Here is a 25,409-nt window from a genome sequence, read left to right on the forward strand (position 1 = left end):
ACGTGGAGTTCACAGCAGCTTAACAAGATGGTTTTAATGCCCCTTGGAATAGACAAGGAGGAGACAGTAGCTTACCAAAATGGTTTTAATGCCCTTTGGAAGAGACGTGGAGGTCAGAGTGGTTTAACAAGACGGTTTTAATGCCCCTTGGAATAGACAAGGAGGACAGAGTAGCTTACCAAAATGGTTTTAATGCCCTTTGGAAGAGGCATGGAGGTCAGAGTGGTTTAACAAGACGGTTTTAATGCCCCTTCGAAGAGACATGGAGGTCACAGTAGCGTAACAAGACAGTTTTGGTGCCCCTTGGAAGAGACCTGGAGGTCACAGTGGTTTAACAAGATGGTTTTAATGCCCCTTGGAAGAGACGTGGAGGTCAGAATGATTTAACAAGATGATTTTAATGCCCCTTGGAAGAGAAGTGGAGATTAGAGTGATTTAACAAGAAGGTTTTAATGCCCCTTGGATGAGATGTGGAGTTCAGAGTTGTTTAACAAGACATTTTTAATGCCCCTTGGAAGAGACGTGGAGTTCACAGTAGCTTAACAAGATGGTTTTAATGCCCCTTGGAAGAGATCTGAAGGTCAGAGTGGTTTAATAAGATGGTTTTAATGCCCCTTGTAAGAGAAATGAAGATCAGAGTGGTTTAACAAGACGGTTTTAATGCCCCTTGGAAGAGACATGGAGGTCAAAGTAGCTTAACAAGATGGTTTTAATGCCCCGTGGAAGAGACGAGGAGGTCACAGTAGTTTAACAAGACGGTTTTAATGCCCCTTGGAAGAGACATGGAGTTCAGAGTGGTTTAACAAGACGGTTTTAATGCCTCTTGGGAGAGACGTGGAGGTCAGAGTCGTTTAACAAGAATGTTTTAATGCCCCTTGGAAGAGACGTGGAGTTCAGAGTGGTTTAACAAGACGGTTTTAATGCCCCTTGGAAGAAACGTGGAGTTTAGAATAGTTTAACAAGACGGTTTTAATGCCCCTTGGAAGAGACGTGGAGGTCAGAGTGATATAGCAAGACAGTTTTAATGCCCCTTGGAAGAGACGTGAAGTTCACAGTAGCTTAACAAGACAGTTTTAATGCCCCTTGGAAGAGACCTGAAGGTCACAGTGGATTAACAAGATGGTTTTAAGATCCCTTGGAAGAGACGTGGAGGGAACAGTAGCTTAACAAGATGATTTTAATGCACCTTGGAAGAGATTTGGAGGTCAGACTGCCTTAACAAGACGGTTTTAATGCCCCTTGGTAGAGACGTGGAGTTCAGAGTGGTTTAACAAGACGGTTTTAATGCCCCTTGGATGAGATGTGGATTTCAGCGTGGTTTAACAAGATGGTTTAAATGTCCCTTGGAAGAGACGTGGATGTCACAGTAGTTTAACAAGATGGTTTTAATGCCCTTTGGAAGAGAAGTGGGGTCAGAGTGGTTTAACAAGATGGTTTTATTGCCACTTGGAAGAGACGTGGAGGTCAGAGTCGTTTAACAAGACGGTTTTAATGCCCCTTGTAAAAGACGTGGATGTCACAGTAGCTTAACAAGATGGTTTTAATGCCCCTTTGAAGAGACGTGGAGGTCACAGTAGCGTAACAAGACGATTTTTATGCCCCTTGGAAGAGACGTGGACGTCAGAGTGGTTTAATAAGATGGGTTTAATGCCCCTTGGAAAAGACGTGGAGATCAGAGTGGTTTAACAGGATGGTTTTAATGCCGCTTGGAAGAGACGTGGAGTTTAGAGTGTTTTAACAAGACATTTTTAATGCCCCTTGGAAGAGACATGGAGTTCACAGTGGCTTAACAAGATGGTTTTAATGCCCCTTGGAAGAGACGTGGAGTTCACAGCAGCTTAACAAGATGGTTTTAATGCCCCTTGGAATAGACAAGGAGGACACAGTAGCTTACCAAAATGGTTTTAATGCCCTTTGGAAGAGACGTGGAGGTCAGAGTGGTTTAACAAGACGGTTTTAATGCCGCTTGGAATAGACAAGGAGGACAGAGTAGCTTACCAAAATGGTTTTAATGCCCTTTAGAAGTGACATGGAGGTCAGAGTGGTTTAACAAGACGGTTTTAATGCCCCTTCGAAGAGACATGGAGGTCACAGTAGCGTAACAAGACAGTTTTGGTGCCCCTTGGAAGAGACCTGGAGGTCACAGTGGTTTAACAAGATGGTTTTAATGCCCCTTGGAAGAGACGTGGAGGTCAGAATGATTTAACAAGATGATTTTAATGCCCCTTGGAAGAGAAGTGGAGATTAGAGTGGTTTAACAAGAAGGTTTTAATGCCCCTTGGATGAGATGTGGAGTTCAGAGTTGTTTAACAAGACATTTTTAATGCCCCTTGGAAGAGACGTGGAGTTCACAGTAGCTTAACAAGATGGTTTTAATGCCCCTTGGAAGAGGTCTGAAGGTCAGAGTGGTTTAATAAGATGGTTTTAATGCCCCTTGTAAGAGACATGAAGATCAGAGTGGTTTAACAAGACGGTTTTAATGCCCGTTGGAAGAGACATGGAGGTCAAAGTAGCTTAACAAGATGGTTTTAATGCCCCGTGGAAGAGACGAGGAGGTCACAGTAGTTTAACAAGACGGTTTTAATGCCCCTTGGAAGAGACATGGAGTTCAGAGTGGTTTAACAAGACGGTTTTAATGCCTCTTGGGAGAGACGTGGAGGTCAGAGTGGTTTAACAAGACTGTTTTAATGCCCCTTGGAAGAGACGTGGAGTTCAGAGTGGTTTAACAAGACGGTTTTAATGCCCCTTGGAAGAGACGTGGAGTTTAGAATAGTTTAACAAGACGGTTTTAATGCCCCTTGGAAGAGACATAGAGTTTAGAGTAGTTTAACAAGATGGTTTAATTGCCCCTTGGAAGAGATGTGGAGGTCACAGTAGTTTAACAAGACGGTTTTAATGCCCCTTGGTAGAAAAGTGGAGGTCAAAGTAGCTTCACAAAATGGTTTTAATGCCCTTTGGAAGAGACGTGGAGGTCAGAGTGGTTTAACAAGACTGTTTTAATGCCCCTTGGAAGAGAAGTGGAGGTCACAGTAGCTTAACAAGACGATTTTAATGCCCCTTGGAAGAGACGTGGAGTTCAGATTGGTTTAACAAGACGGTTTTAATGCTCCTTGGAAGAGACGTGGAGATCACAGTAGCTTAACAAGACGGTTTTAATGCCCCTTGCAAGAGACATGGAGATCAGAGTGATATAACAAGACGGTTTTAATGCCACTTGGAAAAGACGTGGAGGTCACAGTAGCTTAACAAGACCGTATTAATGCCCCTTGGAAGAGACGTGGAGGTCAGAGTGGTTTAACAAGATGGTTTTAATGCCCCTTGGAAGAGACATGGAGGTCAAAGTGGTTTAACAAGATGATTTTAATGCCCCTTCGAAGAGACGTGGAGTTCAGAGTGGTTTAACAATACTCGTTTAATGCCCCTTGGAAGAGACGTGGAGGTCAGAGTGGTTTAACAGGATGGTTTTAATTCTGCTTGGAAGAGACGTGGAGTTTAGAGTGTTTTAACAAGACATTTTTAATGCCCCTTGGAAGAGACATGGAGTTCACAGTGGCTTAACAAGATGGTTTTAATGCCCCTTTGAAGAGACGTGGAGTTCACAGCAGCTTAACAAGATGGTTTTAATGCCCCTTGGAATAGACAAGGAGGACACAGTAGCTTGCCAAAATGGTTTTAATGCCCTTTGGAAGAGACGTGGAGGTCAGAGTGGTTTAACAAGACGGTTTTAATGCCCCTTGGAATAGACAAGGAGGACAGAGTAGCTTACCAAAATGGTTTTAATGCCCCTTCGAAGAGAAATGGAGGTCACAGTAGCGTAACAAGACAGTTTTGGTGCCCCTTGGAAGAGACCTGGAGGTCACAGTGGTTTAACAAGATGGTTTTAATGCCCCTTGGAAGAGACGTGGAGGTCAGAATGATTTAACAAGATGATTTTAATGGCCCTTGGAAGAGAAGTGGAGATTAGAGTGGTTTAACAAGAAGGTTTTAATGCCCCTTGGATGAGATGTGGAGTTCAGAGTTGTTTAACAAGACATTTTTAATGCCCTTTGGAAGAGACGTGGAGTTCACAGTAGCTTAACAAGATGGTTTTAATGCCCCTTGGAAGAGATCTGAAGGTCAGAGTGGTTTAATAAGATGGTTTTAATGCCCCTTGTAAGAGACATGAAGATCAGAGTGGTTTAACAAGACGGTTTTAATGCCCCTTGGAAGAGACATGGAGGTCAAAGTAGCTTAACAAGATGGTTTTAATGCCCCGTAGAAGAGACGAGGAGGTCACAGTAGTTTAACAAGATGGTTTTAATGCACCTTGGAAGAGACATGGAGTTCAGAGTGGTTTAACAAGACGGTTTTAATGCCTCTTGGGAGAGACGTGGAGGTCAGAGTGGTTTAACAAGACTGTTTTAATGCCCCTTGGAAGAGATGTGGAGTTCAGAGTGGTTTAACAAGACGGTTTTAATGCCCCTTGGAAGAGACGTGGAGTTTAGAATAGTTTAACAAGACGGTTTTAATGCCCCTTGGAAGAGACATAGAGTTTAGAGTAGTTTAACAAGATGGTTTAATTGCCCCTTGGAAGAGACGTGGAGGTCACAGTAGTTTAACAAGACGGTTTTAATGCCCCTTGGTAGAAACGTGGAGGTCAAAGTAGCTTCACAAAATGGTTTTAATGCCCTTTGGAAGAGACGTGGAGGTCAGAGTGGTTTAACAATACTGTTTTAATGCCCCTTGGAAGAGAAGTGGAGGTCACAGTAGCTTAACAATATGGTTTTAATGCCCCTTGGAAGAGACGTGGAGTTCAGAGTGGTTTAACAAAATGGTTTTAATGCCCCTTGGAAGAGACGTGGAGTTCATAGTATTTTAACAAGACGGTTTTAATGCCCCTTGGAAGAGACGTGGAGATCACAGTAGCTTAACAAAACGGTTTTAATGCCCCTTGGAAGAGTCATGGAGTTCAGAGTGATATAACAAGATGGTTTTAATGCCCCTTGGGAGAGACGTGGAGATCAGAGTGGTTTAACAAGACGGTTTTAATTCCCCTTGGAAGAGACGTGGAGATCACAGTAGCTTAACAAAATGATTTTAATGCCCCTTGGAAGAGACGTGGAGTTCAGAGTGATATAACAAGACGGTTTTAATGCCCCTTGGAAGAGACGTGGAGTTCACAGTAGCTTAACAAGACAGTTTGGGTGCCCCTTGGAAGAGACCTGGAGGTCACAGTGGTTTAACAAGATGGTTTTAATGCACCTTGGAAGACACGTAGAGGTCAGAATGCTTTAACAAGATGGTTTTAATGCCCATTGGAAGAGACGTGGAGGTCACAGCAGCTTAACAAGATGGTTTTAAAACCCCTTGGAAGAGATGTGGAGGTAAGAGTGGTTTAACAAGACTGTTTTAATGCCCCTTGGTAGAGATGTGGAGTTCAGAGTGGTTTAACTAGACGGTTTTAATGCCCCTTGGACGAGATGTGGATTTCAGCGTGGTTTAACAAGTCGGTTTAAATGCCCCTTGGAAGAGACATGGAGGTCAGAGTGATATAACAAGACAGTTTTAATGCCCCTTGGAAGAGACGTGAAGTTCACAGTAGCTTAACAAGACAGTTTTAATGCCCCTTGGAAGAGACCTGAAGGTCACAGTGGATTAACAAGATGGTTTTAAGATCCCTTGGAAGAGACGTGGAGGGCACAGTAGCTTAACAAGATTATTTTAATGCACCTTGGAAGAGATTTGGAGGTCAGACTGCCTTAACAAGACGGTTTTAATGCCCCTTGGTAGAGACGTGGAGTTCAGAGTGGTTTAACAAGACGGTTTTAATGCCCCTTGGATGAGATGTGGATTTCAGCGTGGTTTAACAAGATGGTTTAAATGCCCCTTGGAAGAGACGTGGATGTCACAGTAGTTTAACAAGATGGTTTTAATGCCCCTTGGTAGAGACGTGGAGGTCACAGTAGCTTCACAAAATTGTTTTAATGCCCCTTGGAAGAGAAATGGGGTCAGAGTGGTTTAACAAGATGGTTTTAATGCCACTTGGAAGAGACGTGGAGGTCAGAGTGGTTTAACAAGACGGTTTTAATGCCCCTTGTAAAAGACGTGGATGTCACAGTAGCTTAACAAGATGGTTTTAATGCCCCTTTGAAGAGACGTGGAGGTCACAGTAGCGTAACAAGACGATTTTTATGCCCCTTGGAAGAGACGTGGACGTCAGAGTGGTTTAATAAGATGGGTTTAATGCCCCTTGGAAAAGACGTGGAGATCAGAGTGGTTTAACAGGATGGTTTTAATGCCGCTTGGAAGAGACGTGGAGTTTAGAGAGGTTTAACAAGACATTTTTAATGCCCCTTGGAAGAGACATGGAGATCACAGTGGCTTAACAAGATGGTTTTAATGCCCCTTGGAAGAGACGTGGAGTTCACAGCAGCTTAACAAGATGGTTTTAATGCCCCTTGGAATAGACAAGAAGGACACAGTAGCTTACCAAAATGGTTTTAATGCCCTTTGGAAGAGACGTGGAGGTCAGAGTGGTTCAACAAGACGGTTTTAATGCCCCTTGGAATAGACAAGGAGGACAGAGTAGCTTACCAAAATGGTTTTAATGCCCTTTGGAAGAGACATGGAGGTCAGAGTGGTTTAACAAGACGGTTTTAATGCCCCTTCGAAGAGACATGGAGGTCACAGTAGCGTAACAAGACAGTTTTGGTACCCCTTGTAAGAGACCTGGAGGTCACAGTGGTTTAACAAGATGGTTTTAATGCCCCTTGGAAGAGACGTGGAGGTCAGAATGATTTAACAAGATGATTTTAATGGCCCTTGGAAGAGAAGTGGAGATTAGAGTGGTTTAACAAGAAGGTTTTAATGCCCCTTGGATGAGATGTGGAGTTCAGAGTTGTTTAACAAGACATTTTTAATGCCCTTTGGAAGAGACGTGGAGTTCACAGTAGCTTAACAAGATGGTTTTAATGCCCCTTGGAAGAGATCTGAAGGTCAGAGTGGTTTAATAAGATGGTTTTAATGCCCCTTGTAAGAGACATGAAGATCAGGGTGGTTTAACAAGACGGTTTTAATGCCCCTTGGAAGAGACATGGAGGTCAAAGTAGCTTAACAAGATGGTTTTAATGCCCCGTAGAAGAGACGAGGAGGTCACAGTAGTTTAACAAGACGGTTTTAATGCACCTTGGAAGAGACATGGAGTTCAGAGTGGTTTAACAAGACGGTTTTAATGCCTCTTGGGAGAGACGTGGAGGTCAGAGTGGTTTAACAAGACTGTTTTATTGCCCCTTGGAAGAGACGTGGAGTTCAGAGTGGTTTAACAAGACGGTTTTAATGCCCCTTGGAAGAGACGTGGAGTTTAGAATAGTTTAACAAGACGGTTTTAATGCCCCTTGGAAGAGACATAGAGTTTAGAGTAGTTTAACAAGATGGTTTAATTGCCCCTTGGAAGAGACGTGGAGGTCACAGTAGTTTAACAAGACGGTTTTAATGCCCCTTCGTAGAAACGTGGAGGTCAAAGTAGCTTCACAAAATGGTTTTAATGCCCTTTGGAAGAGACGTGGAGGTCAGAGTGGTTTAACAAGACTGTTTTAATGCCCCTTGGAAGAGAAGTGGAGGTCACAGTAGCTTAACAATACGGTTTTAATGCCCCTTGGAAGAGAAGTGGAGTTCAGAGTGGTTTAACAAAATGGTTTTAATGCCCCTTGGAAGAGACGTGGAGTTCATAGTATTTTAACAAGACGGTTTTAATGCCCCTTGGAAGAGACGTGGAGATCACAGTAGCTTAACAAGACGGTTTTAATGCCCCTTGGAAGAGTCGTGGAGTTCAGAGTGATATAACAAGATGGTTTTAATGCCCCTTGGGAGAGACGTGGAGATCAGAGTGGTTTAACAAGACGGTTTTAATTCCCCTTGGAAGAGACGTGGAGATCACAGTAGCTTAACAAAATGATTTTAATGCCCCTTGGAAGAGACGTGGAGTTCAGAGTGATATAACAAGACGGTTTTAATGCCCCTTGGAAGAGACGTGGAGTTCACAGTAGCTTAACAAGATGGTTTTAATGCCCCTTGGAATAGACAAGGAGGACACAGTAGCTTACCAAAATGGTTTTAATGCCCTTTGGAAGAGACGTGGAGGTCAGAGTGGTTTAACAAGACGGTTTTAATGCCCCTTGGAATAGACAAGGAGGACAGAGTAGCTTACCAAAATGGTTTTAATGCCCTTTGGAAGAGACATGGAGGTCAGAGTGGTTTAACAAGACGGTTTTAATGCCCCTTCGAAGAGACATGGAGGTCACAGTAGCGTAACAAGACAGTTTTGGTGCCCCTTGGAAGAGATCTGGAGGTCACAGTGGTTTAACAAGACGGTTTTAATGCCCCTTGGAAGAGACGTTTAGTTCACAGTAGCTTAACAAGACAGTTTGGGTGCCCCTTGGAAGAGACCTGGAGGTCACAGTGGTTTAACAAGATGGTTTTAATGCACCTTGGAAGACACGTAGAGGTCAGAATGGTTTAACAAGATGGTTTTAATGCCCATTGGAAGAGACTTGGAGGTCACAGCAGCTTAACAAGATGGTTTTAAAACCCCTTGGAAGAGATGTGGAGGTAAGAGTGGTTTAACAAGACTGTTTTAATGCCCCTTGGTAGAGATGTGGAGTTCAGAGTGGTTTAACTAGACAGTTTTAATGCCCCTTGGACGAGATGTGGATTTCAGCGTGGTTTAACAAGTCGGTTTAAATGCCCCTTGGAAGAGACATGGAGGTCAGAGTGATATAACAAGACAGTTTTAATGCCCCTTGGAAGAGACGTGAAGTTCACAGTAGCTTAACAAGACAGTTTTAATGCCCCTTGGAAGAGACCTGAAGGTCACAGTGGATTAACAAGATGGTTTTAAGATCCCTTGGAAGAGACGTAGAGGGCACAGTAGCTTAACAAGATTATTTTAATGCACCTTGGAAGAGATTTGGAGGTCAGACTGCCTTAACAAGACGATTTTAATGCCCCTTGGTAGAGACATGGAGTTCAGAGTGGTTTAACAAGACGGTTTTAATGCCCCTTGGATGAGATGTGGATTTCAGCGTGGTTTAACAAGACGGTTTAAATGCCCCTTGGAAGAGACGTGGATGTCACAGTAGTTTAACAAGATGGTTTTAATGCCCCTTGGTAGAGATGTGGAGGTCACAGTAGCTTCACAAAATTGTTTTAATGCCCTTTGGAAGAGAAATGGGGTCAGAGTGGTTTAACAAGATGGTTTTAAAGCCACTTGGAAGAGACGTGGAGGTCAGAGTGGATTAACAAGACGGTTTTAATGCCCCTTGTAAAAGACGTGGATGTCACAGTAGCTTAACAAGATGGTTTTAATGCCCCTTTGAAGAGACGTGGAGGTCACAGTAGCGTAACAAGACGATTTTTATGCCCCTTGGAAGAGACGTGGACGTCAGAGTGGTTTAATAAGATGGGTTTAATGCCCCTTAGAAAAGACGTGGAGATCAGAGTGGTTTAACAGGATGGTTTTAATGCCGCTTGGAAGAGACGTGGAGTTTAGAGAGGTTTAACAAGACATTTTTAATGCCCCTTGGAAGAGACATGGAGTTCACAGTGGCTTAACAAGATGGTTTTAATGCCCCTTGGAAGAGACGTGGAGTTCACAGCAGCTTAACAAGATGGTTTTAATGCCCCTTGGAATAGACAAGGAGGACACAGTAGCTTACCAAAATGGTTTTAATGCCCTTTGGAAGAGACGTGGAGGTCAGAGTGGTTTAACAAGACGGTTTTAATGCCCCTTGGAATAGACAAGGAGGACAGAGTAGCTTACCAAAATGGTTTTAATGCCCTTTGGAAGAGACATGGAGGTCAGAGTGGTTTAACAAGACGGTTTTAATGCCCCTTCGAAGAGACATGGAGGTCACAGTAGCGTAACAAGACAGTTTTGGTGCCCCTTGGAAGAGATCTGGAGGTCACAGTGGTTTAACAAGATGGTTTTAATGCCCCTTGGAAGAGACGTGGAGGTCAGAATGGTTTAACAAGATGATTTTAATGCCCCTTGGAAGAGACGTGGAGATTAGAGTGGTTTAACAAGAAGGTTTTAATGCCCCTTGGATGAGATGTGGAGTTCAGAGTTGTTTAACAAGACATTTTTAATGCCCCTTGGAAGAGACGTGGAGTTCACAGTAGCTTAACAAGATGGTTTTAATGCCCCTTGGAAGAGATCTGGAGGTCAGAGTGGTTTAATAAGATGGTTTTAATGCCCCTTGTAAGAGACATGAAGATCAGAGTGGTTTAACAAGACGGTTTTAATGCCCCTTGGAAGAGACATGGAGGTCAAAGTAGCTTAACAAGATGGTTTTAATGCCCCGTGGAAGAGACGAGGAGGTCACAGTACTTTAACGAGACGGTTTTAATGCCCCTTGGTAGAGACGTGGAGGTCAAAGTTGCTTCACAAAATGGTTTTAATGCCCTTTGCAAGAGACGTGAAGGTCAGATTGGTTTAAAAAGACTGTTTTAATGCCCCTTGGAAGAGACGTGGAGGTCACAGTAGCTTAACAATACGGTTTTAATGCCCCTTGGAAGAGACGTGGAGTTCAGAGTGGTTTAACAAAACGGTTTTAATGCCACTTGGAAGAGACGTGGAGTTCATAGTGGTTTAACAAAACGGTTTTAATGCCCCTTGGAAGAGACGTGGAGATCACAGTAGCTTAACAAGACGGTTTTAATGCCCCTTGGAAGAGTCGTGGAGTTCAGAGTGATATAACAAGATGATTTTAATGCCCCTTGGAAGAGACGTGGAGAACAGAGTGGTTTAACAAGACGGTTTTAATTCCCCTTGGAAGAGACGTGGAGATCACTGTAGCTTAACAAAATGATTTTAATGCCCCTTGGAAGAGACGTGGAGTTCAGAGTGATATAACAGGACGGTTTTAATGCCCCTTCGAAGAGACGTGGAGTTCACAGTAGCTTAACAAGACAGTTTTGGTGCCCCTTGGAAGAGACCTGGAGGTCACAGTGGTTTAACAAGATGGTTTTAATGCCCCTTGGAAGAGACGTGGAGGTCAGAATGGTTTAACAAGATGGTTTTAATGCCCATTGGAAGAGACGTGGAGGTCGCAGCAGCTTAACAAGATGGTTTTAAAACCCCTTGGAAGAGATGTGGAGGTAAGAGTGGTTTAACAAGACTGTTTTAATGCCCCTTGGTAGAGATGTGGAGTTCAGAGTGGTTTAACTAGACGGTTTTAATGCCCCTTGGACGAGATGTGGATTTCAGCGTGGTTTAACAAGTCGGTTTAAATGCCCCTTGGAAGAGACGTGGAGGTCACAGTAGTTTAAAAAGACAGTTTTAATGCCCCTTGGTAGAGACGTGGAGGTCATAGTGGCTTCACAAAATGGTTTTAATGCCCTTTGGAAGAGACGTGGAGGTCAGAGTGGTTTAACAAGATGGCTTTAATGCCCCTTGGAAGAGACGTGGAGGATACCGTAGCTTATCAAGAAGATTTTAATGCCCCTTGGTAGATACGTGGAGGTCAGAGTGGTTTAACTAGACGGTTTTAATGCCCCTTGGAAGAGATGTGGAGTTCAGAGTTGTTTAACAAGACGGTTTTAATGCCCCTTGGAAGAGACGTGGAGTTCAGAGTTGTTTAGCAAGACGGTTTTAATGCCCATTGGAAGAGACGTGGAGGTCACAGCAGCTTAACAAGATGGTTTTATAACCCCTTTGAAGAGATGTGGAGGTAAGAGTGGTTTAACAAGACTGTTTTAATGCCCCTTGGTAGAGATGTGGAGTTCAGAGTGGTTTAACTAGACGGTTTTAATGCCCCTTGGTAGAGACGTGGAGTTTAGAGTGGTTTAACAAGACATTTTTAATGCCCCTTGGAAGAGACATGGAGTTCACAGTGGCTTAACAAGATGGTTTTAATGCCCCTTGGAAGAGACGTGGAGTTCACAGCAGCTTAACAAGATGGTTTTAATGCCCCTTGGAATAGACAAGGAGGACACAGTAGCTTACCAAAATGGTTTTAATGCCCTTTGGAAGAAACGTGGAGGTCAGAGTGGTTTAAGAAGACGGTTTTAATGCCCCTTGGAATAGACAAGGAGGACAGAGTAACTTACCAAAATGGTTTTAATGCCCTTTGGAAGAGACGTGGAGATCACAGTAGCTTAACAATACGGATTTAATGCCCCTTGGAAGAGTCGTGGAGTTCAGAGTGACATAACAAGACGGTTTTAATGCCCCTTGGAATAGACGTGGAGGTCACAGTAGCTTAACAAGACGGTTTTAATGCCCCTTGGAAGAGACGTGGAGGTCACAGTAGCGTAACAAGACGAATTTTATGCCCCTTGGAAGAGACGTGGAGGTCAGAGTGGTTTAATAAGATGGTTTTAATGCCCCTTGGAAGAGACGTGGAGGTTACCGTAGCTTAACAAGAAGATTTTAATGCCCCTTGGTAGATACGTGGAGGTCAGAGTGGTTTAACTAGACGGTTTTAATGCCCCTTGGAAGAGATGTGGAGTTCAGAGTTGTTTAACAAGACGGTTTTAATGCCCATTGGAAGAGACGTGGAGTTCAGAGGGGTTTAACAAGACGGTTTTAATGCCCCTTGGAAGAGACGTGGAGATCACAGTAGCTTAACAATACGGATTTAATGCCCCTTGGAAGAGTCGTGGAGTTCAGAGTGACATAACAAGACGGTTTTAATGCCCCTTGGAATAGACGTGGAGGTCACAGTAGCTTAACAAGATGGTTTTAATGCCCCTTGTAAGAGACGTGGAGGTCACAGTAGCGTAACAAGACGATTTTTATGCCCCTTGGAAGAGACGTGGAGGTCAGAGTGGTTTAATAAGATGGTTTTAATGCCCCTTGGAAGAGACATGGGGGTCAGAGTGGTTTAACATGATGGTTTTAATGCCCCCTTGGAAGAGAAGTGGAGATCAGATTGGTTTAACAAGATGGTTTTAATGCCCCTTGGAAGAGACGTGGAGTTCAGAGTGGTTTTAAAAGACATTTTTAATGCACCTTGGAAGAGACGTGGAGTTCACAGTAGCTTAACAAGATGGTTTTAATGCCCTTTGGTAGAGACTTGGAGGTCAGAGTGGTTTAACAAGACGGTTTTAATGCCCCTTCGAAGAGACGTGGAGGTCACAGTAGCTGAAAAAGACGATTTTAATGCCCCTTGGAGGAGATGTGGACTTCAGAGTGGTTTAACAAGACTGTTTTAATGCCTCTTGGAAGAGACGTGGAGATCACAGTAGATGAACAAGATAGTTTTAATACCCCTTGGAAGAGATGTGGAGGTCAGAGTGGTTTAAAAAGACGGTATTAATGCCCCTTGGAAGACACGTGGAGTTCAAAGTGGTTGAACAAGATGGTTTTAATGCCCCTTGGAAAAGACGTGGAGATCAGCGTGGTTTAACAAGACGGTTTTAATGCCCCTTGGTAGAGACGTGGAGGTCACAGAAGCTTAACAAGACGGTTTTAATGCCCCTTGGAAGAGACATGGAGTTCAGAGTGGTTTAACAAGACGTTTTTAATGCCTCTTGGGAGAGACGTGGAGGTCAGAGTGGTTTAACAAGACTGTTTTAATGCCCCTTGGAAAAGACATGGAGTTCAAAGTGGTTTAACAAGACGGTTTTAATGCCCCTTGGAAGAGACGTGGAGTTCAGAGTGGTTTAACAAGACGGTTTTAATGCCCCTTGGAAGAGACGTGGAGTTTAGAGTAGTTTAACAAGATGGTTTTTATGCCCCTTGGAAGAGACATAGAGTTTAGAGTAGTTTAACAAGAAGGTTTAATGGCCCCTTGGAAGAGACGTGGAGGTCACAGTAGTTTAACAATACGGTTTTAATGCCCCTTGGTAGAAATGTGGAGGGCAAAGTAGCTTCACAAAATGGTTTTAATGCCCTTTGGAAGAGACGTGGAGGTCAGAGTGGTTTAACAAGACGGTTTAATGCCCTTTGGAAGAGACGTGGAGATCACAGTAGCTTAACAAGACGGTTTTAATGCCCCTTGCAAGAGACGTGGAGATCAGAGTGATATAACAAGACGGTTTTAATGCCACTTGGAAAAGACGTGGAGGTCACAGTAGCTTAACAAGACCGTATTAATGCCCCTTGGAAGAGACGTGGAGGTCAAAGTGGTTTAACAAGATGATTTTAATGCCCCTTCAAAGAGACGTGGAGTTCAGAGTGGTTTAACAATACTCTTTTAATGCCCCTTGGAAGAGACGTGGAGTACACAGTAGCTTAACAAGACGGTTTTAATGCCCGTTGTAAGATACCTGGATGTCAGAGTGGTTTAACAATATGGTTCAAATGCCCCTTGGAAGAGACGTGGAGGTCACAGTAGCTTAACAATATGATTTTAATGCCCCTTGGAAGTCACATGGGGGTCACAGTAGCTTAACAAAGTTATTTTAATACCCTTTGTAAGAGACGTGGAGGTTAGAGTGGTTTAACAAGACAGTTTTAATGCCCCTTGGAAGAGACGTGGAGGTCACAGTAGCTTAACAAGACAATTTTAAAGCCTCTTGGTAGAGATGTGGAGGTCAGAGTGGTTTAAAATTATGGTTTTAATGCCCCTTGGAAGAGATGTGGAGTTCAGAGTGATTTAACAAGAAGGTTTTAATGCCCCTTGTAAAAGACGTGGAGATAAGAGTCGTTTAAGAAGACAGTTTTAATGCGCCTTGGAAGAGACGTGTAGTTCATAGTGGTTTAACAAGACTGTTTTAATGCCCCTTGGAAGAGACGTGGAGTTCAGAGTGGTTTAGCAAGACGGTTTTACTGCCCCTTGGAAGAGAGGTGGAGTTCAGAGTGGTTTAGCAAGACGGTTTTACTGCCCCTAGGAAGAGACGTGGAGTTCAGACTGGTTTAACAAGACGGTTTTAATGCCCCTCGGAAGAGACGTGGAGTTCAGAGTGGTTTAACAAGACAGTTTTAATGCCCCTTGGAAGAGACGTGGAGTTCAGAGTTGTTTAACAAAACTGTTTTAATGCCCCGTGGAAGAGATGTGGAGGTCACAGTAGCTTAACAATACAGTTTTAATGCCCCTTGGAAGAGACGTGGAGTTCAGAGCAGTTTATCAAGATGGTTTTAATGCCCCTTGGGAGAGACGTAGAGAACAGAGTGGTATAACTAGACGGTTTTAATGCCCCTTGGAAGAGACGTGGAGATCACAGTAGCTTAACAAGACAGTTTTAATGCCCTTTGGAAGAGACCTGAAGGTCACAGTGGTTTAACAAGATGGTTTTAAGGTCTCTTGGAAGAGACGTGGAGGGCTCAGTAGCTTAACAAGATGATTTTAATGCACCTTGGAAGAGATTTGGAGGTCAGACTGCCTTAACAAGACTATTTTAATGCCCCTTGGTAGAGACGTGGAGTTCAGAGTGGTTTAACAAGACGGTTTTAATGCCCCTTGGATGAGATGTGGATTTCAGCGTGGTTTAACAAGATGGTTTAAATGCCCCTTGGAAGAGACGTGGATGTCACAGTAGCTTCACAAAATTGTTTTAATGCCCTTTGGAAGAGAAGTGGGGTCAGAGTGGTTTAACAACATGGTTTTAATGCCACTTGGAAGAGACGTGGAGGTCAGAGTGGTTTAACAAGACGGTTTTAATGCCCCTTGTAAAAGACGTGGATGTCACAGTAGCTTAACAAGACGGTTTTAATGCCCCTTTGAAGAGACGTGGAGGTCACAGAAGCGTAACAAGACGATTTTTATGCCCCTTGGGAGAGACGTGGACGTCAGAGTGGTTTAATAAGATGGGTTTAATGCCCCTTGGAAAAGACGTGGAGATCAGAGTGGTTTAACAGGATGGTTTTAATGCCGCTTGGAAGAGACGTGGAGTTTAGAATGGTTTAACAAGACATTTTTAATGCCCCTTGGAAGAGACGTGGAGTTCACAGTAGCTTAACAAGATGGTTTTAATGCCCCTTGGAAGAGACGTGGAGTTCACAGCAGCTTAACAAGATGGTTTTAATTCCCCTTGGCATAGACAAGGAGGACACAGTAGCTTACCAAAATGGTTTTAATGCCCTTTGGAAGAGACGTGGAGGTCAGAGTGGTTTAACAAGACGGTTTTAATGCCCCTTGGAATAGACAAGGAGGACAGAGTAGCTTACCAAAATGGTTTTAATGCCCCTTGGTAGAGACGTGGAGTCCAGAGTGGTTTAACAAGACGGTTTTAATGCCCCTTGGAAGAGATGTGGATTTCAGCGTGGTTTAACAAGACGGTTTAAATGCCCCTTGGAAGAGACGTGGAGGTCACAGTAGTTTAACAAGATGGTTTTAATGTCCCTTGTTAGAGACGTGGAGGTCACAGTAGCTACCCAAAAATGTTTTAATGCCCTTTGGAAGAGACGTGGGGGTCAGAGTGGTTTAACAAGATGGTTTTAATGCTACTTGGATGAGACGTGGAGGTCAGAGTGGTTTAACTAGACGGTTTTAATGACCCTTGGAAGAGACGTGGAGTTCAGAGTGGTTTAACAAGACGGTTTTAATGCCCCTTGTAAAAGACGTGGAGGTCACAGTAGCTTAACAAGACAGTATTAATGCCCCTTTGAAGAGACGTGGAGGTCACAGTAGCGTAACAAGACGATTTTTATGCCCCTTGGAAGAGACGTGGAGGTCAGAGTGGTTTAATAAGATGGTTTTAATGCCCCTTGGAAAAGACGTGGAGATAAGAGTGGTTTAACAGGATGATTTTAATGCCCCTTGGAAGAGACGTGAAGTTCACAGTAGATTAACAAGACAGTTTTAATGCCCCTTGGAAGAGACCTGGAGGTCACAGTGGTTTAGCAAGATGGTTTTAAGGTCCCTTGGAAGAGACGTGGATGTCAGAGTGGTTTAACAAGATGGTTTTAATGCCCCTTGGAAGAGACGTGGAGGCCACAGTAGCTTAACAAGATGATTTTAATGCACCTTGGAAGAGATTTGGAGGTCAGACTGCTTTAACAAGACGGTTTTAATGCCCCTTGGTAGAGACGTGGAGTTCAGAGTGGTTTAACAAGACGGTTTTAATACCCCTTGGAAGAGATGTGGATTTCAGCGTGGTTTAACAAGACGGTGTAAATGCCCCTTGGAAGAGACGTGGAGGTCACAGTAGTTTAACAAGATGGTTTTAATGTCCCTTGGTAGAGACGTGGAGGTCACAGTAGCTACACAAAAATGTTTTAATGCCCTTTGGAAGAGACGTGGGGGTCAGAGTGGTTTAACAAGATGGTTTTAATGCTACTTGGATGAGACGTGGAGGTCAGAGTGGTTTAACTAGACGGTTTTAATGACCCTTGGAAAAGACGTGGAGTTCAGAGTGGTTTAACAAGACGGTTTTAATGCCCCTTGTAAAAGACGTGGAGGTCACAGTAGCTTAACAAGACAGTATTAATGCCCCTTTGAAGAGACGTGGAGGTCACAGTAGCGTAGCAAGACGATTTTTATGCCCCTTGGAAGAGACGTGGAGGTCAGAGTGGTTTAATAAGATGGTTTTAATGCCCCTTGGAAAAGACGTGGAAATCAGAGTGGTTTAACAGGATGGTTTTTATGCCGCTTGGAAGAGACGTGGAGTTTAGAGTGGTTTAACAAGACATTTTTAATGGCCCTTGGAAGAGTTGTGGAGTTCACAGTAGCTTAACAAGATGGTTTTAATGCCCCTTGGAAGAGACCTGGAGGTCAGAGTGGTTTAACAAGATTGTTTTAATGCCACTTGTAAGAGACGTGGAGGTCAGAGTGGTTTAACAAGATGGTTTTGTTCCCTCTTGGAAGAGACGTGGAGGTCACACTAGCTTAACAAGACGGTTTTAATGCCTCTTGGAAGTGACGTGGAGGTCAGAGTGGTTTAACAAAATGGTTTTAATGCCCCTTGGAAGAGACGTGGAGTTCAGAGTGATATAACAAGACGGTTGCAATGCCCCTTGGAAGAGATGTGGAGGTCAGAGTGGTTTAACAAGATGGTTTTAATGCCCCTTGGAAGAGACGTGGAGGTCACAGTAGCTTAACAAGACGGTTTTAATGCCCCTTGTAAGAGACGTGGAGGTCACAGTAGCGTAACAAGACGATTTTAATGCCCCTTGGAAGAGACGTGGAGGTCAGAGTGGTTTAATAAGATGGTTTTAATGCCCCTTGGAAGAGACATGGAGGTCAGAGTGGTTTAACATGATGGTTTTAATGCCCCTTGGAAGAGAAGTGGAGATCAGATTGGTTTAACAAGATGGTTTTAATGCCCCTTGGAAGAGACGTGGAGTTCAGAGTGGTTTTAAAAGACATTTTTAATGCACCTTGGAAGAGACGTGGAGTTCACAGTAGCTAAACAAGATGGTTTTAATGCCCTTTGGTAGAGACGTGGAGGTCAGAGTGGTTTAACAAGACGGTTTTATTGCCTCTTCGAAGAGACGTGGAGGTCACAGTAGCTGAAAAAGACGATTTTAATGCCCCTTGGAAGAGACGTGGAGTTCAGAGTGGTTTAATAAGATGGTTTTAAAGCCCCTTGGAGGAGATGTGGACTTCAGAGTGGTTTAACAAGACTGTTTTAATGCCTCTTGGAAGAGACGTGGGGTTCAGAGTGGTTTAACAAGAAAGTTTTAATGCCCTTTGGAAGAGACGTGGAGGTCACAGTAGATGAACAAGATAGTTTTAATACCCCTTGGAAGAGATGTGGAGGTCAGAGTGGTTTAAAAAGACGGTATTAATGCCCCTTGGAAGACACGTGGAGTTCAAAGTGGTTGAACAAGATGGTTGTAATGCCCCTTGGAAAAGACGTGGAGATCAGCGTGGTTTAACAAGACGGTTTTAATGCCCCTTGGTGGTGACGTGTAGGTCACAGAAGCTTAACAAGACGGTTTTAATGCCCCTTGGAAGAGACATGGAGTTCAGAGTGGTTTAACAAGACGTTTTTAATGCCTCTTGGGAGAGACGTGGAGGTCAGAGTGGTTTAACAAGACTGTTTTAATGCCCCTTGGAAAAGACATGAAGTTCAAAGTGGTTTAACAAGACGGTTTTAATGCCCCTTGGAAGAGACATGGAGTTCAGAGTGGTTTAACAAGACGGTTTTAATGCCCCTTGGAAGAGACGTGGAGTTTAGATTAGTTTAACAAGATGGTTTTAATGCCCCTTGGAAGAGACATAGAGTTTAGAGTAGTTTAACATGACGGTTTAATGGCCCCTTGGAAGAGACGTGGAGGTCACAGTAGTTTAACAATACGGTTTTAATGCCCCTTGGTAGAAACGTGGACGGCAAAGTAGCTTCACAAAATGGTTTCAATGCCTTTTGGAAGAGACGTGGAGGTCAGAGTGGTTTAACAAGACGGTTTAATGCCGTTTGGAAGAGACGTGGAGATCACAGTAGCTTAACAAGACGGTTTTAATGCCCCTTGCAAGAGACGTGGAGATCAGAGTGATATAACAAGACGGTTTTAATGCCACTTTGAAAAGACGTGGAGGTCACAGTAGCTTAACAAGACCGTATTAATGCCCCTTGGAAGAGACGTGGAGGTAAATGTGGTTTAACAAGATGATTTTAATGCCCCTTCAAAGAGACGTGGAGTTCAGAGTGGTTTAACAATACTCTTTTAATGCCCCTTGGAAGAGACGTGGAGTACACAGTAGCTTAACAAGACGGTTTTAATGCCCGTTGTAAGATACCTGGATGTCAGAGTGGTTTAACAATATGGTTTAAATGCCCCTTGGAAGAGACGTGGAGGTCACAGTAGCTTAACAATATGATTTTAATGCCCCTTGGAAGTCACATGGGGGTCACAGTAGCTTAACAAAATTATTTTAATACCCTTTGGAAGAGACGTGGAGGTTAGAGTGCTTTAACAAGACAGTTTAAATGCCCCTTGGAAGAGACGTGGAGTTCAGAGTGATATAACAAGACGGTTGCAATGCCCCTTGGAAGAGATGTGGAGGTCACAGTGGTTTAACAAGATGGTTTTAATGCCCCTTGGAAGAGACGTGGAGGTCACAGTAGCTTAACAGGATGGTCTTAATTCCCCTTGGAAGAGATGTGGAGGTAAGAGTGGTTTAACAAGACGGTTTTAATGCCCCTTGGTAGAGACTTGGAGTTCAGAGTGGTTTAACAAGATATTTTTAATGCCCCTTGGACGAGATTTGGATTTCAGCGTGGCTTAACAAGACGGTTTTAATGCCCCTTGGAAAAGACGTGGAGTTCAGCTTGGTTTAACAAGACTGTTTTAATGCCCCTTGGTAGAGACGTGGAGGTCAGAGTGGTTTAACAATACTGTTTTAATGCCCCTTGGAAAAGACGTGGAGGTCAAAGTGGTTTAACAAGACGGTTTTAATGCCCCTTGGAAGAGACGTGAAGTTCACAGTAGCTTAACAAGACAGTTTTAATGCCCCTTGGAAGAGACCTGGAGGTCACAGTGGTTTAGCAAGATGGTTTTAAGGTCCCTTGGAAGAGACGTGGATGTCAGAGTGGTTTAACAAGACGGTTTTAATGCCCCTTGGAAAAGACGTGGAGGTCACAGTAGCTTAACAAGATGACTTTAATGCACCTTGGAAGAGATTTGGAGGTCAGACTGCTTTAACAAGACGGTTTTAATGCCCCTCGGTAGAGACGTGGAGTTCAGAGTGGTTTAACAAGACGGTTTTAATGCCCCTTGGACAAGATGTGGATTTCAGCGTGGTTTAACAAGACAGTTTAAATGCCCCTTGGAAGAGACGTGGAGGTCACAGTAGTTTAACAAGATGGTTTTAATGCCCCTTGGTAGAGACGAGGAGGTCACAGTAGCTTCACAAAATTGTTTTAATGCCCTTTGGAAGAGACGTGGGGGTCACAGTGGTTTAACAAGATGGTTTTAATGCCACTTGGAAGAGACGTGGAGGTCAGAGTGGTTTAACCCCTTAATAACATCTGACGTACTAATACACGTCTGTGCCCTGGGACTTAAGAGCCAGACCCGTATTAGTACGTCATCGCGATCGCGCGCGCACACAGGCTGTGCGGGCGCGATCGCCGCCGGGTGTCAGCTGATTGTCACAGCTGACACCCGGTACTATGTGCAGGGAGTGGTCCTGCACCGCTCCCAGCACATTAACCCCCGCGATGCTGCGATCGAAGTCGATCGAAGTCGATCGCGGCATTGCGTGGGCAAGGGGAGGTGATCGGCGATATTCACCTCCTCTTCCGGTTTCCAGCGCAGTCTGCAAAGGCTTCCCGGGTGTTGCCATGACGACCCGATGTCGTCATGACAACATCCGGGTCACCAGAGAGCAGGAAGATTGCTTGGACATGCGCAGTGCATCTCCAAGCAATCTTCACACTGTGCACTTCTGACAGCCTTCATGGCATAGGGATGGTGCTCCATTCCTGTGCCATGCAGGCGATCAGAAAAAAAAAAGTGAAAGTCCCAGAGTGGGACAAAGTAATAAAGAGTATAAACTGTGTGAAAGTGGAAAAAAAAAAAAAATGTGCAAAAATATTATAAAAAAATAAAAAAAATAATACACCAAAAATAAAAATATAATGTACCCATCAATAAATATTATTATAAAAAAAAAACAATAAAAGTACACATATGTGGTATCGCCGCGTCCGGAACAACCTGACCTATAAAAATGTCCTACTAGTTAACCCCTTCAGTGAACACGGTAAAAAAAAAAAAAAAAAAACGAAGCAAAAAACAATGCTTTATCACCATACCGCCAAACAAAAAGTGGAATAACACGCGATCAAAAAGACGCATATAAATAAAAATGATATCGCTGAAAACGTCATTTCTTCCCGCAAAAAACAAGCTGCCATACAGCTCCATCAGCCGAAAAATAAAAAAGTTAGAGCTCTCAGAATAAAGCGATACTCTAAAATATTTTTTTCTATAAAATAGCTTTTATTGAGTATAAGCGCCAAAACATAGAAAAATGATACAAATGTGGTACCGCTGTAAACGTACTGACCCGAAGAATAAAGCTACCTCATCAATTTTACCACACGCGGAACAGAATAAAAAAAAAAAAAAAAAAACAATTCCTGAATTGTTGGTTTTTGTTTATTCTGCCTCCCAAATATCGGAATAGAAAGCGATCAAAAAATGTCACGTGCCTGAAAATGGCACCACTAACAACGTCAAGTCATCCCGCAAAAAACGAGCCGTCACATGACTGTCTGCCAAAATCTGGAAAAATTATAGCTCTCAAAATATGGCGATGCAAAAACTAGATTTTACAAAAAATGCGTCTTTTAGTGTGTGACAGCTGTCAGTCATAAAAACCCCATATGATTCTGGCATTGCTGTAATCACACCGACCCGAAGAATAAAGTCGTCTAATCACTTATACCGCACAAGGAACGGCGTCAAAAATAAACTCTTGGGTTAGGATTGGGCTAGGGTTAGGGCTGGGTTTGGGGCTAGGGTTGTGCTAGGGCTAGGGTTGTGCTGGGGCTAGGGTTGTGCTGGGGCTAGGGTTGTGCTAGGGTCAGGGCTGGGGTTGGGATTTTTTTCAAAAGTAAGAAAAAAAGATGACGATATGGCGACTAGTGTTGAGATCAAGTGCTCGCTACTTGAGTTTGCATCGGGTGCTCTGGTATGCATTGAGTATCGTGGGTATTTGAGTGACATGCTCGAGTCTCTGCCCCATATGCTTCGCGGCCAAAAAACTTTACGGGGATTGCCTGCCATGCACGAGCGATCCCCGCATGTTTTTTTTGGGTGTCTAATAACCGTGAAACATGCGGAGCAGGGACTCGAGCATGTCACTCGAGCACACGAAGTGCATGCTGCATACCTGAGTACCCGATGCAAACTCAAGTAGCGAGCACTTGCGCTCAAGAATAATGACAACTTATTCAATATGATGACCTAATGTAAACACATTCTGTGCCGTACCTCTGGGTTCAAAATGTTCACTATACACCTTAATAAAATCCTTGAGGGGTATAGTTTCCAAAATAGGGACACTTGTGGGGGAGCTCCACTGTTTAGGCACATCACGGGCTCTCCAAACGCGACATGGTGTCCGCTAACAAATTGAATGGAAAATCGGCTCAAATTGTTAGCGGACGCCATGTTGCGTTTAGAGAGCCCCTGTGTGCCCAAACATTGGAGCTCCCCCACAAGTGACCCCATTTTGGAAACTAGACCCCCCAAGGCACCTATCTAGATGCATAGTGAGCACTTGGAACCCCCAGGTGCTTCACAAATTGATTCGTAAAAATGAAAAAGTGAAAAAAAAAACACTTTTTCATTTTTATGAATCAATTTGTGAAGCACCTGGGGTTCCAAGTGCTCACTATGAATCTAGATAGGTGCCTTGGGGGGTCTAGTTTCCAAAATGGGGTCACTTGTGGGGGAGCTCCAATGTTTGGGCACACAGGGACTCTCTAAATGCAACATGGTATCCGCTAACAAATTGAATGGAAAATCGGCTCAAATTGTTAGCGGACACCACATTGCGTTTGGAGAGCCCCTCTGTGCCCAAACTTTGGAGCTCCCCCACAAGTGACCCCATTTTGGAAATTAGACCCCCCAAGGCACCTTTCTAGTTGCATAGTGAGCACTTGGAATCCCCAGGTGCTTCACAAATTGATTCGTAATAATGAAAAAGTGAAAAAAAAACACTTTTTAATTTTTATGAATCAATTTGTGAAGCACCTGGGGGTTCCAAGTGCTCACTATGCATCTAGAAAGGTGCCTTGGGGGGTCTAGTTTCCAAAATGGGGTCACTTGTGGGGGAGCTCCAAAGTTTGGGCACAGAGGGGGTCTCCAAACGCAATGTGGTGTCCGCTAACAATTTGAGCCGATTTTCCATTCAATTTGTTAGCGGATACAATGTTGCATTTAGAGAGTCCCTGTGTGCCCAAACATTGGAGCTCCCCCACAAGTGACCCCATTTTGGAAACTAGACCCCCCAAGGCACCTATCTAGATGCATAGTGAGCACTTGGAACCCCCAGGTGCTTCACAAATTGATTCGTAAAAATGAAAAAGTGAAAAAAAAAACACTTTTTCATTTTTATGAATCAATTTGTGAAGCACCTGGGGTTCCAAGTGCTCACTATGAATCTAGATAGGTGCCTTGGGGGGTCTAGTTTCCAAAATGGGGTCACTTGTGGGGGAGCTCCAATGTTTGGGCACACAGGGACTCTCTAAATGCAACATGGTATCCGCTAACAAATTGAATGGAAAATCGGCTCAAATTGTTAGCGGACACCACATTGCGTTTGGAGAGCCCCTCTGTGCCCAAACTTTGGAGCTCCCCCACAAGTGACCCCATTTTGGAAACTAGACCCCCCAAGGCACCTTTCTAGATGCATAGTGAGCACTTGGAACCCCCAGGTGCTTCACAAATTGATTCGTAATAATGAAAAAGTGAAAAAAAAAACACTTTTTAATTTTTATGAATCAATTTGTGAAGCACCTGGGGGTTCCAAGTGCTCACTATGCATCTAGAAAGGTGCCTTGGGGGGTCTAGTTTCCAAAATGGGGTCACTTGTGGGGGAGCTCCAAAGTTGGGCACAGAGGGGCTCTCCAAACGCAATGTGGTGTCCGCTAACAATTTGAGCCGATTTCCATTCAATTTGTTAGCGGATACCATGTTGTATTTAGAGAGTCCCTGTGTGCCCAAACATTGGAGCTCCCCCACAAGTGACCCTATTTTGGAAACTAGACCCCCCAAGGCACCTATCTAGATGCATTGTGAGCACTTGGAACCCCTAGGTGCTTCACAAATTGATTCGTAAAAATGAAAAAGTGTTTTTTTTTTCACTTTTTCATTATTACGAATCAATTTGTGAAGCACCTGGGGGTTCCAAGTGCTCACTATGCATCTAGAAAGGTGCCTTGGGGGGTCTAGTTTCCAAAATGGGGTCACTTGTGGGGGAGCTCCAAAGTTTGGGCACAGAGGGGCTCTCCAAACGCAATGTGGTGTCCGCTAACAATTTGAGCCGATTTTCCATTCAATTTGTTAGCGGATACCATGTTGCATTTAGAGAGTCCCTGTGTGCCCAAACATTGGAGCTCCGTTACAAGTGACCCCATTTTGGAAACTAGACCCCCCAAGGCACCTATCTAGATGCATAGTGAGCACTTGGAACCCCCAGGTGCTTCACAAATTGATTCGTAACAATGAAAAAGTGTTTTTTTTTTACTTTTTCATTTTTACGAATCAATTTGTGAAGCACCTGGGGTTTGCAACTGCTCACTATGCATCTAGATAGGTGCCTTGGGGGGTCTAGTTTCCAAAATGGGGTCACTTGTGGGGGAGCTCCAATGTTTGGGCACACAGGGGCTCTCTAAACGCAACATGGTGTCCGCTAATTATTCAAGCAAATTTTACAATCAAAAAGTCAAATGGCGCTCCTTCCCTTCCGAGCCCTACAGTGCTCCCAAACAGTGTTTTTTCCCCAAATATTGGGTATCTGCGTGCCCAGGGGAAATTGAACAACAAATTTTTCGGTCCATTTTTTCTTGTTACCCCTGTGAAAATAAAAAAA

Source organism: Phyllobates terribilis, unplaced genomic scaffold (genome assembly GCF_046119375.1).
Source record: "Phyllobates terribilis strain yellow unplaced genomic scaffold, ASM4611937v1 Scaffold_11__3_contigs__length_659146591, whole genome shotgun sequence".
Taxonomy (NCBI): domain Eukaryota; kingdom Metazoa; phylum Chordata; class Amphibia; order Anura; family Dendrobatidae; genus Phyllobates; species Phyllobates terribilis.